This window comes from Arachis ipaensis, chromosome B1 (assembly GCF_059453495.1).
Source record: "Arachis ipaensis isolate K30076 ecotype BB chromosome B1, ASM5945349v1, whole genome shotgun sequence".
Lineage (NCBI taxonomy): Eukaryota > Viridiplantae > Streptophyta > Magnoliopsida > Fabales > Fabaceae > Arachis > Arachis ipaensis.
This window is the reverse complement of record NC_142436.1, coordinates 65,269,598-65,285,976: the sequence shown is the minus strand read 5'-3', so window position 1 is coordinate 65,285,976 and position 16,379 is coordinate 65,269,598. Positions and strand designations below refer to the sequence as shown.

The window sequence follows — 16,379 nt, the reverse complement described above, 5'->3', positions numbered from 1 at the left end:
TTTTTGCCTCTTGAATAGTTTTGGCATCTCACTTTATCCATTGAAGTTCAGAATGATTGGCATCTATAGGAACTTACAGGATGATTCCTCTATAGTACTGTTGGATGATTCCTTCAATCCATTCAGACTCTGAGATATCATATTGACTTGCTGAGTCAATATTTTATTCTGAGCCAATATGACATTCAGAGTATCAATTTCAAGAACTCCCTTCCTCAGTGGCGTCCCATTACTCACAGGATTCTTTTCAGAAGTGTACATGAACTGGTTATTTGCAACCATGTCAATGAGTTCCTGAGCTTTTGTAGGCATTTTCTTTAGGTGAATGGATCCACCTGTAGAATGGTCCAATGACATCTTAGATAATTCAGACAGACCATCATAGAATATATCCAGGATGGTCCATTCTGAAAGCATGTCAGAAGGACACTTTTTGGTCAGTTGCTTGTATCTCTCCCAAGCTTCATAGAGGGATTCACCTTCTTTCTGTCTGAAGGTTTGAACGTCCACTCTAAGCTTACTAAGCTTTTGAGGAGGAAAGAACTTGGCTAAGAAAGTCGTGACCAGCTTATCCTAAGAGTTCAGGCTATCCTTAGGTTGAGAGTCCAACCATATTCTAACTATGTCTCTTACAGCAAACGGGAAAAGCATAAGCCTGTAGACCTCGGAGTCAACCCCATTGGTCTTAACAGTATCACAGATCTGCAAGAATTCAGTTAAGAACTGAAAAGGATCTTCTGATGGAAGTCCATGAAACTTGCAATTCTGTTGCATCAGAGAAACTAATTGAGGCTTTAGCTCAAAATTGTTTGCTCCAATGGCAGGGATTGAGATGCTTCTTCCATATAAATTGGAATTTGGTGCAGTAAAGTCACCAAACATCTTCCTTGCATTGTTATTATTTTCGGCCATGTCTCCTTCTTTTTTGAAAATTTCTGTCAGATTTTCTCCAGAGAGTTGTGCTTTAGCTTCCCTTAGCTTCCTCTTCAGATTCCTTTCAGGTTCAGGATCAGTCTCAACAAGAATGTTCTTATCCTTGTTCCTGCTCATATGAAAAAGAAGAAAACAGAAAAAAATATGGAATCCTCTATGTCACAGTATAGAGATTCCTTTATGTGAGTAGAAGAAGAGGAGAATAGAAGAAGGAGAAGAGAAAAATTTGAAAATTAATTAAAATAAAATAAAAATATTTTTGTTTTTGTTTTAAATATTAATTAGAACTCGAACATTAAAAAGAGAAATTAAATTAAATTAAAATTTAAAACAATTAGTTAATTAAAAAGAATTTTGAAAAAGGAGAAGGTGATTTTCGAAAATTAGAGAAAGAGAATTAGTTAGGTAGTTTTGAAAAAGATATGATTGAAATAGTAAACTTTTAAAATCAAATAAAAAGTTAAGTGGTTAATTGAAAAAGATTTGAAAATCAAATTTTGAAAAGATAAGAAGTTAGAAAAGATTTTGAAATTAATTTTTGAAAAAGATGTGATTGAAATTTATTTTGAAAAAGATTTGAAAAAGAAATTTAAAAAGATTTGATTTTGAAAATTAAAGTTGATTACTTGACTAACAAGAAACTAAAAAGATATGATTTAAAATTTAAAGATTGAGCCTTTCTTAATAGGCAAGTAACAACTTAAAAATTTTTTGAATCAATCACATTAATTGTTAGTAATGATTTTGGAAACATGAAATAAAAATAAGAAAAAGATTTTGAAAATTGATTTTAAAAATTTTCAAAAATTATGAAAGAAAAATGAAAAAGATTTGAATTTTGAAAAAGATTTGAAAAAGATAGAATTTTTAAATTGAAAATTTGATTTGACTCATAAGAAACAATTAAATTTTAAAAACTTTTGACTAGATCAAATCAAATTTTCGAAAATTTATGAGAAAATAAGGGAAATATATATTTTTTTTATTTTTGAATTTTTAATAAAGAAAGAGAAAAACACAAAAAACACACAAGACATAAAAAATTATGAATCAAAACAAGAAAAATATGCAAGAACACTTTGAATATCAAGATGAACACCAAGAACACTTTGAAGATCATGATGAACATCAAGAACTTATTTTTGAAAATTTTTAAGAAAAGAAAAATATGCAAGACACCAAACTTAAAAATTTTTATTCTCTAGACACTAACAAATTGAAAATGCATATGAAAAACAAGAAAAGACACAAAACATAAAAATACAAAGATCAAACAAAGAAAATCATCAAGAACAACTTGAAGATTATGAAGAACACCATGCATGAGTTTCGAAAATTAAAGAAAATTATAAAAGCATGCAATTGACACCAAACTTAAAATTTGATACTAGACTCAAACAAGAAACATCAAATTATTTTTTTGATTTTATGATTTTATTAAAAATTTTTTTTTGGTTTTTTTTTTCGAAAATTAATTGGAAAAAGAAAAATAAGGATTTCAAAAATTTTTAATATGAATTCCAGGAATCATGCAATATTAGTCTAAAACTCCGGTCCAGGAATTAGACATGGCTTACTAGCCAGCCAAGCTTTCAGTGAAAGCTCCGGTCCAAAACACTAGACATGGCCAATAGCTAGCCAAGCTTTAGCAGACATTGCCTACCTCCCATGTATACAACAACTGTGTGTAACTGCCAAATGGGTGAAGATCAACAAGCTCTTGTGATGATAAGTTGAAACCTCGATCCAAAAGATTAGACATGGCTTACAGCCAGCCAGGATTCAACAAATCATCATGAAACACTAGAATTCATTCTTAAAAATTCTGAAGAAAAAATATATTTTTGAAAATATTTATTTATTTATTTATTTATTTCATTTTTTCAAAAATAAGAACAATAAAAACAAAAAGGTTAAAATCAAAATAAAACTACCTAATCTGAGCAACAAGATGAACCGTCAGTTGTCCAAACTCGAACAATCCCCGGCAATGGCGCCAAAAACTTGGTGCACGAAATTGCGATCATCAACAATGGCGCCAAAGACTTGGTGCTTTCAAACGTGAATCACACTTTGTCACAACTTCGCACAACTAACCAGCAAGTGCACTGGGTCGTCCAAGTAATAAACCTTACGTGAGTAAGGGTCGATCCCACAGAGATTGTCGGCTTGAAGCAAGCTATGGTCACTTTGTAAATCTCAGTCAGGCGGATTCAGATGGTTATAGAGAATTGATAATTAAAACATAATTAAGATATAAACTAGGATAGAGATACTTATGTAATTCATTGGTGAGAATTTCAGATAAGCGTATAGAGATGCTTTCGTTCCTCCTGAACCTCTGCTTTGCTGTCTTCATCCAATCATTCCTACTCCCTTCCATGGCAAGCTTATGCAGGGCATCACTGTTGTCAATGGCTACATCCCGTCCTCTCAGTGAAAATAGTCTAAAATGCGCTGTCACCGCACGCCTATTCATCTGTCGGTTCTCGATCATACTGGAATAGGATTCAGTCATCCTTTTGCGTCTGTCACTATGCCCAGCACTCGCGAGTTAGAAGCTCGTCACAGCCATCCCTTCCCAGATCCTACTCGGAATACCACAAACAAGGTTTAGACTTTCCGGATCTCAAGAATGGCCGCCAATAATTCTAGCCTATACCACGAAGATTCTCATCTCATGGAATGGAAGGCTCAGTTGTCAGGCGAGGCAACATGCGTCATGAACCAGAAGGCTAAGAGATATGCACTTAAGCGATTGCAAGTAGAACGGAGGTGGTTGTCAGGCACGCGTTCATGGGTGAGAATGATGATGAGTGTCACGGATCATCACCTTCCTCAGGTTGAAGAACAAGTGTATATCTTAGATAAGAAATAGGCTTGAGTTGAATAGAAAAATAATAGTACTTTGCATTAATTCGTGAGGAACAGCAGAGCTCCACACCTTAATCTATGGTGTGTAGAAACTCTACCGTTGAAAATACATAAGTGATAATGGTCCAGGCATGGCCGAATGGCCAGCCCCCATAATGGTCTAAGATAGCATATATCTGATCAAAGATAGATCTGAAGATATAAATACAATAGTAAAAAGTCCTATTTATAATAAACTAGTTACTAGGGTTTACAGAAATGAGTAAATGATGCAGAAATCCACTTCCGGGGCCCACTTGGTATGTGCTTGGGCTGAGCATTGAGCTTTACACGTGTAGAGACTTCTCTTGGAGTTGAACGCCAGTTTGTAACCTGTTTCTGGCGTTTAACTCCACTTTGCAACCTGTTTCTGGCGTTTAACTCCAGAATAGGACAGAAAGCTGGCGTTGAATGCCAGTTTGCGTCATCTAAACTCGAGTAAAGTATGGACCATTATATATTGCTGGAAAGCCCTGGATGTCTACTTTCCAACGCAATTGAGAACTTGCCATTTGGAGTTCTGTAGCTCTCGAAAATCTACTTTGAGTGCAGGGAGGTCAGAATCCAACAGCATTTGCAGTCCTTCTTCAGCCTCTGAATCTGATTTTTGCTCAAGTCCCTTAATTTCAGCCAGAAAATATTTGAAATCACAGAAAAACACACAAACTCATAGTAAAGTCCAGAAATGTGATTTTTATTTAAGAACTAATAAAAATATACTAAAAACTAACTAAATCATACTGAAAACCATGTAAAAGCAATGCCAAAAAGCGTATAAATTATCCGCTCATCAGACGACCATGATGTCCCTCGTCCTGGTCCATGCTAGCATCAACCCCAGTGTAAGAAAGCCGTTGGCCCTGCATCTACATAGCATCGTATGGTTGGAGTGCAGAGCGAGCTGTGTCACCGATGGAGGCAGATCTCCTCCCCGCAAGCGCATGCTATGTGTCAGTGTCAGAGCGGGGCAGGGCGAGTGCAAGATCTGTTGGTGTATGCGGGGATGCTTGCTGAGGGATGAAATGGTCCAAACCATCGAAAAATGAAGAGAAATTTTTCCATCCAACTCTGTCCATAGAATCAATTAAGTCCTGCGTACCTCCCTGTGATGAACCGCCAACCTCGTAGCTACTCTGATATGGCATAAATTGCTGAATGGAGGATGGCTGGGTAGGCTCCACTGGTACAAAAGGTTGTGGGTAGTAGTAGTCCCCGGGAACTAGAGGTCCCTGTGATGGAGCACGGTAACCAATTTCTGGCTCAAAACCGGGTCGGTCTTCCTCCGGTAAATCAGGCCTATCCTCCCCAGGGTTAGCATGATCTTGAACTCTGCCTCTGCGAGGACGGTGACGACGATGGTCTCAGGGAACCGGCGGCAAAATAACCACGAGGCCACTTCCATACTCTGCTGGCGCGCCTGCGGGGACAACCTCCTGCCGCGGATCATGCAATGCATCAGGGGCAGATAAAAACCTCCTAGTTCTGTCGGAATACCACCTATAGTAATCTTGGCTGGGATGCAATGTATCTGCATGATCAATGCGCAGCCTGTATGCATCAGTGCGCCAGTTTGCCCATACCTCAAACCACTCCGATAGTCAAACCGGCCACCATCCGTCATCATTGCGGGCCGACTGTCGATGGAAGGTATCAATATTAAGTGGAGGGTTTGGAGGTCCTTACTTTCCCCCAAATTGACGCAACACTCGGTTAACATTTAGGATCTCAATCCACCTAAAAAATATGAGAGGCACAACGACGGTATAAAAATCTCCATGTGGGTGGCCGAGGAATTCAGCCGGAACTCTAGAGAGAATCCGGGGGTCCATGTACGGTTGCCAAACAAACTACATATAAAAGAAACCCCGTCACTAAAAGCATATATGCAGTTCTTGGTAATATATTAATAACAACCAGCACCAACCTCATCCACCTGCAAATTGTCCAACCTCAGACGGTGCCTCAATAAGCGCTGCTCAGCATAGTCATTTTGTCCTTTTTTCCCTGCCCACCTGTTGGACAACGACAAACTTAAAAAAAAAATTTCCAACCGCAAACTATATCTGATAAAAGTCACAAAGTGGGAAGACATATACCATACCTCGTGGCTAAAGGAAAACTATACGGTGTCGTGACATTTGGTGCCCAGAAAGGTAATCTGTAGTATATCCACGACATGTGCAACGTATGACAACCGACCATACCCTCAACACTGTAATCTGTTGCTAGGCACATAGCATGATATAACCAACAGAGGACGGTGCTAACCCAACTGTAGGTGCAGATGGCTTCATAGTCAGCCAGTAACGGCAGATATCGAACATACACCGTGTTGGCCTTGTCTGGAAGAAGCACGCCTCCCAACAAGTAAAGTATTTAACACTATGCATACTGCATGAGGCCATTATCTTCTAACTCAAGCGGCATCTGCTGAAGACGAGTTCTGAGCCACTTCAGCTTGATGTTGAACTTCGTTGTGCCTATGTGGCCGGCGGGAACCTCACCTAGAAGTTCATGACACCATTCCCAAATATCTCTTTGGTGAAACTTGCTCTATGACCTCAAAGTACCACTAACAGGCTGACCATCAATAGGTAACCCTAACTGCATTGCTACATCCTCCAGGGTTATCATACACTCACCCCATGAGAGGTGAAATGTGTGTGTCTCTGGTCGCCATCATTCGACAAAAGCACTAGTAAGTGGATTGTCGTACTCGAAGCGCTTGATCAAAGGGGCGTGGTAAAATCTGGTGCGTCTCAGATAAGGCTCAAGCCTCTACCGCCTAATTTCCATGCTTGGATCTGCAGGATCTAACATGTAAACATCGATGAGCGTGCCATGAGGAGTAAGAACACATGTCGGCTGCAACATAAGGTAACAAGAAATACAATAGTTTAAAATACTATAACAAATTTTTAAACATGGGAAAAATTATTTCTAACAATCGCTAACAACAATCAGCTTAATGACGTAAACTAACCTTATGGAATAAATGTGCTGCTATATGATGTTCGTCCAACCAGTTCAAGTTCTCCTCCACGTTAACCCCTCCCCCACTCATATTAAAAGAATTTTTTTTCCAGCACTGCCCTCCCACCTCCTCCTAGCTTCCTTTTACCACTTATACAATTTTTTTTACCACATGTTCCTTTCAACCGTGCATGAGGTCCCCTCCCCACAATTCTTTTATAATGGTCTTGGCTCCCTTTCCAAGTATCTTCTGCCTCCCAACACAGCCAATGCATGTGAGGTACGGTTTCTGCTGCTGCTACTTTGACCACCATTTCGTGGGCGCCACACACGAAGCCCTCCAATTCGTGGTCGCCGCTAGCAGATTGGTCCTCTTCGCATACGCTGGCCCTGAGATGCACCACTTCGTGTACGCCGTCCTTGGGTTGCTCCATTTCATTGATGGCAGCAACAAAATGGTTAAAGGCTGCTGTGACTGCGCCATTTCGTTGGCGAACCCCTGATATGACGCCAAATTCCATTTCGCGTGCGCCAGGAAGGAATTGGCCCTGCGTATTTCAGGATCATTTTCAAGGGGTGCGTATTCTGGGAATAAAAGTTTTTCAGATATTTAATTATATAAAAAAGCCTTTATTTTGAGTGATAAATAATTTGTATAACAATGTGACACCTGACAATAGTGATAAGACGCTAACTTTTTTTTTATAATTAATGGTAACTAAGTATAATTTAACGTAAAAATATTTTTGTAATTTTAATTTTAAAGAACAATACAAGAAAACAATATGAGGGGAAGGGGGAAAGCGTCTTCGCAGCACTGAGAGGCCCCTACATCAACGGCGGCAGTGATCAATTGTAGTCCAGCCTCGGTACTACTGGTATGACATTGGAAAAATTTTCCTTTTTCTTGAGATTTGTATGACTGTATAGTAACTTTAACAGCCTTTGGTAGTTTATCAATGAGTTTGGTGCTTATACAAGTGTGAACGAAAGGAAAAAAATGTATTTGTTGCATACAAGAGGATCCCGTTTTGGTTGTCCAGATACAATTAATATGAAGGCAATAGATGCTCACTGTCCAGGTAGAATACTTGTCTAAGAAATCTATTAGACTAGTCATTAGTTAACCTATGTAAAATTCCCTAAATAAAAGGCGCATAGATCGCAGAGGTATGTGGCGGGGCTTCTTCGGCGGCACAGAAAAATAATCACCATTGTCTTCCACAAGTTTTCTTGAATAACAACTTTCCTGAAGTATCATAAAAACACACAGTAATTTTACGAATTTTTTTATTTAAATTAAATAAATATAAAATTTATAAAAATACATAAAGCACTGTAATTACATAAATACACAATTGGCCACATTTCGGCTACGGAAAGTTTCAAAAATTACACACATCTCCGAGATTCTAATGTGTGTCAGAAGAGTTAAATGGAATCTCATGTCCGAGATACATGCAAAAATAGAATATGAACTCAGTACTAAGACGAATTGGTGACTTAATACTCGAGATGTACTCATCTAATTTAATTCAAATAAGTTTAAATTTTAAAATTATAAAAATATTTTATTTAAAATTTAGATGATTATAATTTAAATTAATAATTTAATTTAATTCAATAAAAATAAATATATTTGTATTATTGTACTAATTATTTATAAGTATTGCAAAATTAATTAAAAAAATAACATTATTAAATTAAGTCATGCGCGTATAGAAATAAATTGGATACACTCTATGCCCATACTTAATCTAATAATTTTCTATGTTGGTATGATAAGATAGTATCTATACAATATAAAATTAATCTAATAATATCACACAATAATATCTAGGAGACAATAATTTTATTAAATATAGTACTTTTAAAATAATCATAAATAATTTAGTTATAAATAATCAAATATACGAGTATAAATAAATATAATAATTTGCCAGTACTCATAAATACTCAGTATAATAATACGAGTATATTCAATTAATAATTTCAATAAAAACAAATATACATGTTCATGCACTAGACTATAATTTAGCCAGGCCTAAAATGAATAAAGTCCAACAAACAGACGTCATTCGATCTACGCTTACCCGACCTCATAGAGGTCGGACACAGCAACATAAGTTCGGTCTCACTTATCTAATTAAGTAACTGACTTCTAAGATATCTCCTATTTATCTAGAAGGAATTTCTCAACAACTCCCAAGATAAAGGAAACGGTTATCCACCAACAAAGGTGGAACTAATCCAAAAGGTGGTAATTTATTCTACTATAAATACACTAACACCCCTTAGGTATATTCACGTTCTAATCTACTAAAAACATGCCTAAAATTCTTGCTAACTTAAGCATCGGAGTCTCTTGCAGGTACCACCCCTACCTCCTCACGAGGACCTCAGACAGGCGGCCCTTCGGCATCAACAAGTCGGACGCTGCCACACAAAGAGATCTGGACCTCACGTTCATATCCAAATTAACGTTTCAATTAACCCTCGGAATATTGGCGCTGTTGCCGGGGATCTAGAGTTGAACCCTTGATAATGGTGGATGATTAACATTTAGAAGGACGGATTTTGTCCAACTTCAGATAAAAAAATGGAGATCCCTTGAAAAACGAGTTACAACGACGAAGAGAATCGGGGAGCCAACTTCGAAAAGAATTGCACAACGAAAGAGATATTGAAGATAAACTAAAAGAACTAGAATTCGAGTCAAGGGAAAAAGAAAGTCGGGATGACAAAGACCTAGTCTTCATTGGAGGGGATGATCTTTTCTCTAAAGAGGTCATGCGTGCAACGGTCCCAAGAAATTTCTATCATCCCAACATGGATTCCTATGATGGATCTACTGATCCACATAATCATCGCAGCAACTTAAAAAAAAGTCTACCAGGTCGGGGAAGACTGTACAAAATCCGACCTTTTTTAGGGCTCACAAACAAAAGTCTGACCTCTTTTAAAGGTTAGACTCTACAATGAGGTCGAAAATCTCTAAACTTACAAAGAAAATTTTGACCTCTTTTACAGCTCATAAAGAAAAGTTCGACCTCTTTTAAAAGTCAGACTCTACAATGAGGTTAAGAACCTCCAAAACATACAAAGAAAATTCTGACCTCTTTGTTTGAAAGGCTTATTATGATATGCCAAGCATTCATCCCGATCTCATGAACCACAAGCTAGCTGTATACCCGGATGTCCAACCTGTACAATAGAGGTGACAAAAACTCAGCCCTAAAAGAGCACAAGTCATAAAAATAGGTCCAAGTAGTCCTAGAAGCTAGGTTTAGATCCCTTATGGTTAGCCAATGTGGTATTGGTAAGAAATCATAATAAAAAATGTTGAAGTATGTCCCGATTTCAAATTTGAAGGGGTTTTCGATGAAATCTACAGTGGCATCTGTAGAAATTATCTGGGGACAAGGTCACTGACAAAGAAGATGCTATGAGCCGACTTTTATTGGCCGACTTTACAAAAAAGATGTGACCGACTTTGAGAATAAGTGCATTCCCTGTTAGTTACATGAAAATTCTCACGCGGCATCTCCAGAAGAAGCTCATTAGCATCACCCCCTATGACCCTTTGCAAAATGGAGTTTAGACTTGCTCGAACTATTTCCTCAAACACTGAGACAAGTGAAATACCTCATAATAAGGGCATAAATGCTACAATAAAATGTTTAGCTTAAGCAACCCCGAAAGCAAAGAAGTCAGCACGTTAGAGCTCAGGTTAAAACCATAGACACATTGGACAACTGCACAAATAGGAATCATCCTACCTACCCTCTTACGACATTGAATCAATAACCTCAACTGAGGCAAATAAAGTAAGCCAAAAAGAAAAATCCGACCTCTTGTAGAGCTCACAAAAAAAATCCGACCTCTTTTAAGAGTCAGACTTTACAATATGGTCAAATAACCTGAGAGCTTACAAAGAAAAGTCCGATCTCTTTCTTGAAGTACGACTTTAAGAACCAGATTCCAAGCAAAAATAGCCATGAGAAGGTCATACGAAGAAGTTTTTCAACTGGCGACCTCGTCTTGACCCGAAATGACATCGGGCCAAATTTGGACTAAGAAAAGTCGACAACAAAATGAAAAGATCCCAACAAAGTCACTTAAAACTTGAAAAAGAACTACTACAACATATCTGACTTGACAGAAGTATTCCAAACCATAAGACAGCATGGGATGAGGCTAAATCCTACAAAGTTCACCTTCACCGTAGAAGCAGGAATATTTCTGGGATTCATGCTCACTCAAAGGGGACATTGAAGCTAACCCGACCTACTTGAAAGGAGGTTAAACAATTAAATAGTATACTTGCAGCTCTAACTTTGTTCTACTATGAAAGAGTTACAAATTCACATGGACCTAGAAATTTGAACAAGTCTTCCAAGAATTCATAAAATTCTTGTCTTATCCTTCAATTCTTACCCGACCTGAAACGGGAGAAGAGCCCGTTCTATATTTAGCTGTGACTGACAAAGGAAAAAAGCTCGCCTACTTTATCAATAAGGTACTACAAAGAGCTTAGCTCAATTATTAGAAAATTCTACAAGTTGCATATGCTTTGGTCCTGGCATACCGGAGGTTGTGTCTCCACTTTCAAGCTCACACCATCAAAGCCCTAACTATTCAACTCATGAAGTATATCCTCCAAAAAATAAATATTATAGGGTAGATGTTACAGTAGGCTATGGAGCTGTCCGAATTTGATTTAAAGTACGAAACTCGGATAGTCATCAAGTCGCAATACTTGGCCGACCTCCTTGCGGAATATACTGAGGAGCAAAAAGGGGATCCATGACTGGGAGGTGGATCATTAAACAAAGCTAGTAGTGGGACAGGGATAATCCTCAAGAATGAAAAAAGAAAGGTCAATCATATAAGCTGAGAGCAGGATGGCCGAGCTTATGCCGTCTCCAAACTAGCCAGTACAACAAACAGACATTGTCCGATCTACCCCTAATCGACCTCATAGAGGTCGGACATAGCAACATCAGTTCGGTCCCAGTTATCTAAATAAGTAACTGACTTTTAAGATTCTCCTATTTATCTAGAAGGAAGATCTCAACAACTCTCAAGTAAAGAGAACGGTTATCCACCAACAAAGGTGGAACTACTCCAAAAGATGGTTATCTATTTACTATAAATACAGTGATACCTCTCACGTATATTCACCGTCTAATCTACTAAAAACCTGCCTAAAGGCCTTACTAATTTAAGCATCGAAGTCTCTTGCAGGTGCCACCCCCTACCTCCTCACGAGGAACTCGGACAGGCAGCCCTTCGACATCAACAAGTCGGACGCTGCCACACAAATGGATCTGAACCTCACGTTTAGGCCCAAATCAACGTTTTAGGTAACCCTCGAAACAATACTTATTCATTATTTATCAAAAAGATCTTTTTTTTAATAAAAAATTTAATTTTAATTTATTTATTATTTATTATTAAAATAAAAATTTAAAATTTTATTTTATAAATATATAAATACCATTGGAACCTAAAGAAAACAACATACTCGTCTCCCTCACCCCCATTAAGTACTCCGTGAGTTCTTAACAATCCAATAATCAGTACTAGTTTCATTTGTACCATAATCAACTGTCGTAACACCATGATCAAGCTTATACCCACATGTTCTATCAGAAACACCACTCGAATAAAAAAATGACCGTATCTCGGATACTAGTCACCAATTCGCGCATTATGTATATCTCGGATACTAAAACTTATTCTATTTTTGCATGTATCTTGAGTACTGAAACCACATTTAACTCTTCTGACACAGATTGAGGTCTCAGTACTATGTATGTATTCAATTTTTGAAATTCTTTAGTAACAGAGATTTGGCCAATTATGTATTTATATAATTATGTTGTATTTTATGTAAAATGACAAAAACAGCCTTGGTTTAATTACAAGAAAGGTTTGTACAATTGTACTTACCATAAAACCACTCACATAATTGTTCCCCTTAAAAGGTCAAACCCGCAGAGAAATCTCCACGCGTCATATTCTGCTCCAATTCTCTTAAAAATAGCCACCTTAGCCATGAATTGAAAAACCTCCACGGACACCACCTTTAAAAAAAAAAAAAGAATTATTCTCCACATACAAGCATTTTTCTCATACAAGTTTTTACAAGTCATTTATATTCACGCGCTTCGTGCCGTTACTGCATGTTTTTCTTCTTCTTCTTGTTATTGCACGTTCTTCATCATCATCATCAACATCATCATCATCATCATCATCATCTTCTTCTTCTTCTTCTTCTTCTTCTTCTTCTTCTTCTTCTTCTTCTTCTTCTTCTTTCATTGGAATTTCTTCTCCTCCTTTTATTGTTTTGAATCCAATCAAGTGGCTGAGGTGTGGTTCAATTCAGAAGAAAAAATGTAGCATTAGAGGAAATATTTTTCTGTATTTGCAGCAAATTTGTGTGTAACACGGAGATATTTGGGTGTAACACGAAGATATTTGGGTGTATTTTAAGAATTTTGGGTGTATTTTTATTTTGATAAGTTCTGCATAATTTAAAACTCTTCCTCTTCCTCTTCCTCCTCCTCATCTTCTACTGCTTTTTTTTAATCATTATCACCATCGTCTTCTTTTTTTCTTATTCATCTTTTCCTTTTTGTTTTACCTTCTCAAGTTTCTTCTTTTTTTAGTCTCTTAACAAGAATAAAAACAAAAAAATCAAACAAAGAAGAAGAAGAAACACATAATGCTACAAAATTACTTGGAAAAAGATGAACTTATATTCATTTAACTAAAAGAAAGAAAGAAATAAGGAAAAAAAGAAAAAGAAAAAAATACAGCATTAGAGAAAATATTTTTCTATATTTGCAGCAAATTTGGGTATAATATGAAGGTATTTGGGTGTATTTTTATTCTGATAAATTTTGCATAATTCAAAACTCTTCCTCTTTCTCCTCCTCATCTTCTAATGCTTCTTCTTTTTTTTATCATCATCATCATTATCACCATCTTCTTTTTCTTTTTTTCTTATTTATCTTTTTCTTTTTGTTTTACCTTCTCAAGTTTCTTGTTTTACGGTCATAATAAGAATAAAAACAAAAAATCAAACAAAGAAGAAGAAAAAATACATAATACTGCAAAATTACTTGAAAGAGGATGAACTTACATTCATTTAACTAAAAGAAAGAAAGAAATAAGGAAAAAAGAAGAAGAAAAAAGAATGCAGCATTAGAGGAAACATTTGTCTGTATTTGCAGCAAATTTGGGTATAACACGAAGATATTTGGATGTATTTTTATTCTGATAAATTCTGCATAATTCAAAACTCTTCTTCTTCCTCCTTCTCATCTTCTACTGCTTCTTCTTCCTCATCTTCTTATTTCATTTTCTTATAATTCTTCTTGGGAGAAGAAATCAAATAAATAAAAAAATATATAATGTTGTAAAATCAATAGAAATAGGAGGAGAAAAAAAATGCAGCAATAATAACAACAATAAAAAAAACTACGATGAGGATGAAAACGCGAAGAAGAAGAAGAAGGAATGCGAAGAAAAATAAGAAGGAAGGCAAAGAAGTAGGAGAAAGAGCAGGAATAAGAACGTAGAATACAAATGTTGAAGAAAAATCATTTTTCATTTTACGTTATTCAAAGTTGAGGAAACGCGTGTTTATACGCTTTTTAAATTGAGAATTATTTTTGTTGAGTTTGGGTTGACTTGTATAAACTTATATGCTAAAAAGACTTATATATATAGTAATTCTCTAAAAAAAATATATGGCATGCCACCTACTCTACAACTCTTCACGAGTTGAATATCCCTTACGCTTTTGATGTGTGATGATCTGAGACAAGAGATACGTTTCTTGTAATGAAATTCTATCTATTATATATTTTATATATCTGCCTGTTTTCTTAATAAAAAAAAATAGAGGAATTGAAGAGTAATATATGTTGCCAAAATTACAATAATATAATATCCATCTATCAAAATTAAACTTAACGAATACATTTTTCTCTTATTTTCGTAGAATACAAATTGTGTATGAAGAGTATAATAGTACCGCATTAATACTGGCAATTATTTCATAGTTAAGCGCTACCATCTGATGAGTAGTGTTGGTAAGAAAATTTGCCGAAGGGCCTGGGTTTCTCTAAATTCTGTATATGTCTATTATTAAAATATGTTCCATCGGGCACAAGAAACCAAGGAATAGAATAATTGTATAGTATCATTTGACTATGTTTAGAGGGTGATGCGCTAGTTATTGCTTGTTGCTTGTAGTGAAGAGTTACATTAGCGTAATAACTTGGGCACCACCAAATCACAAATCAATTCCGCAAATTCTTTGACACAGCAATCATTAGCGCTATTGAAAAATATAGAAAAATCCTTTAAATTCCTAATGAAGCATTTTATTGCCTTTTCATTGAAGTACATGATGCCCGTGCGGTCAATTCCTTGAACTTCTCTTAACGAGAATAATATATAAAGCTGATAGCTACTTTGACAAGTGTAACAAATCAATTCAAGTAATATCACGCTAAGTGAATATCATTTTATGAAGATTAAAAGATTGAACGGGCATTGTTTAATTGAAATTCTAGTTAGATTTATGAAATTTTGTAAGAGCAGGAATTGGACTTGAAATAATACCAAATTATTATGCAAAGCTTATGAATAATGAAATAAGTATATAATGGATGAAGATATTAAGATTTTAGAGATATATTGTCAGAAAGGATATATTCATGTTTCATATTTTGACTCATGCATATATATTTTTACGGTAAATTGTATGTAATCAAACCCTAATTTATTAATAATTTAATTTCTCTTATCTTAAATAATAGTTAACTAGTGTATGTATTCGTGCTATACATAAAAAATATTAATTTTTTATTTATATTTAGGATTTATTTAATGAAAATATTCTATTCAATATATTTAAGGTTATATTTTTTTTCTTGTTTATGCAAATACTAAATAAAAGTATAAAGCAAAGAAATTTGCAAAATAATTGGATTAATTAAAAAAATGTGTAGTATATAATAAATTAATGTATTAATTTTATGAGAAAATATGCGTATATTTTTTTTTTTTTGTAAATATCCAAAACTTTAGTTTATTTTTACAATATTATATTGATCATTGCACATCTATAAATTATATCTTTGATCTTGTATCAAATAAAATTTAAATATTATTTATATTAAAATTTTTATCTAACTACAAAAAAAAAAAAAACAAAAAAAATATAATTAACAATAAAGAGATACCACTTAATTAAACACAATATATATATATATATAATATTTTTTATCAATATTAAAAATCTTTCACTTTACAACTAATTAATTGTCACTTAAAAATGTATAATAAAATTAATGATTTTGATTATGCATGATTTGTGAATAATTTTCTTTTAAATAATAATGCATTCATACAAATAATAATATAGTAAAAATAATACTTATTGTGGAGAGTACTATGATTACATATAGTATTATTAATTATAATTATGAATTTATTTAATAATAATAATGATATGTTTGATCTGTTTTAAAATAAAAAAA

General features: G+C 35.1%; 1 non-coding gene across 1 annotated transcript; it reads left to right on the top strand.

Annotated features, from left to right (window-relative positions):
- Positions 1-411: 411 nt before the first annotated feature.
- LOC148576869 (small nucleolar RNA R71) lies at positions 412-519 on the top strand. The gene has a single exon (XR_015903485.1). It is a non-coding gene; the product is annotated as a small nucleolar RNA R71 (small nucleolar RNA).
- The last annotated feature ends 15,860 nt before the right edge of the window (positions 520-16,379 follow it).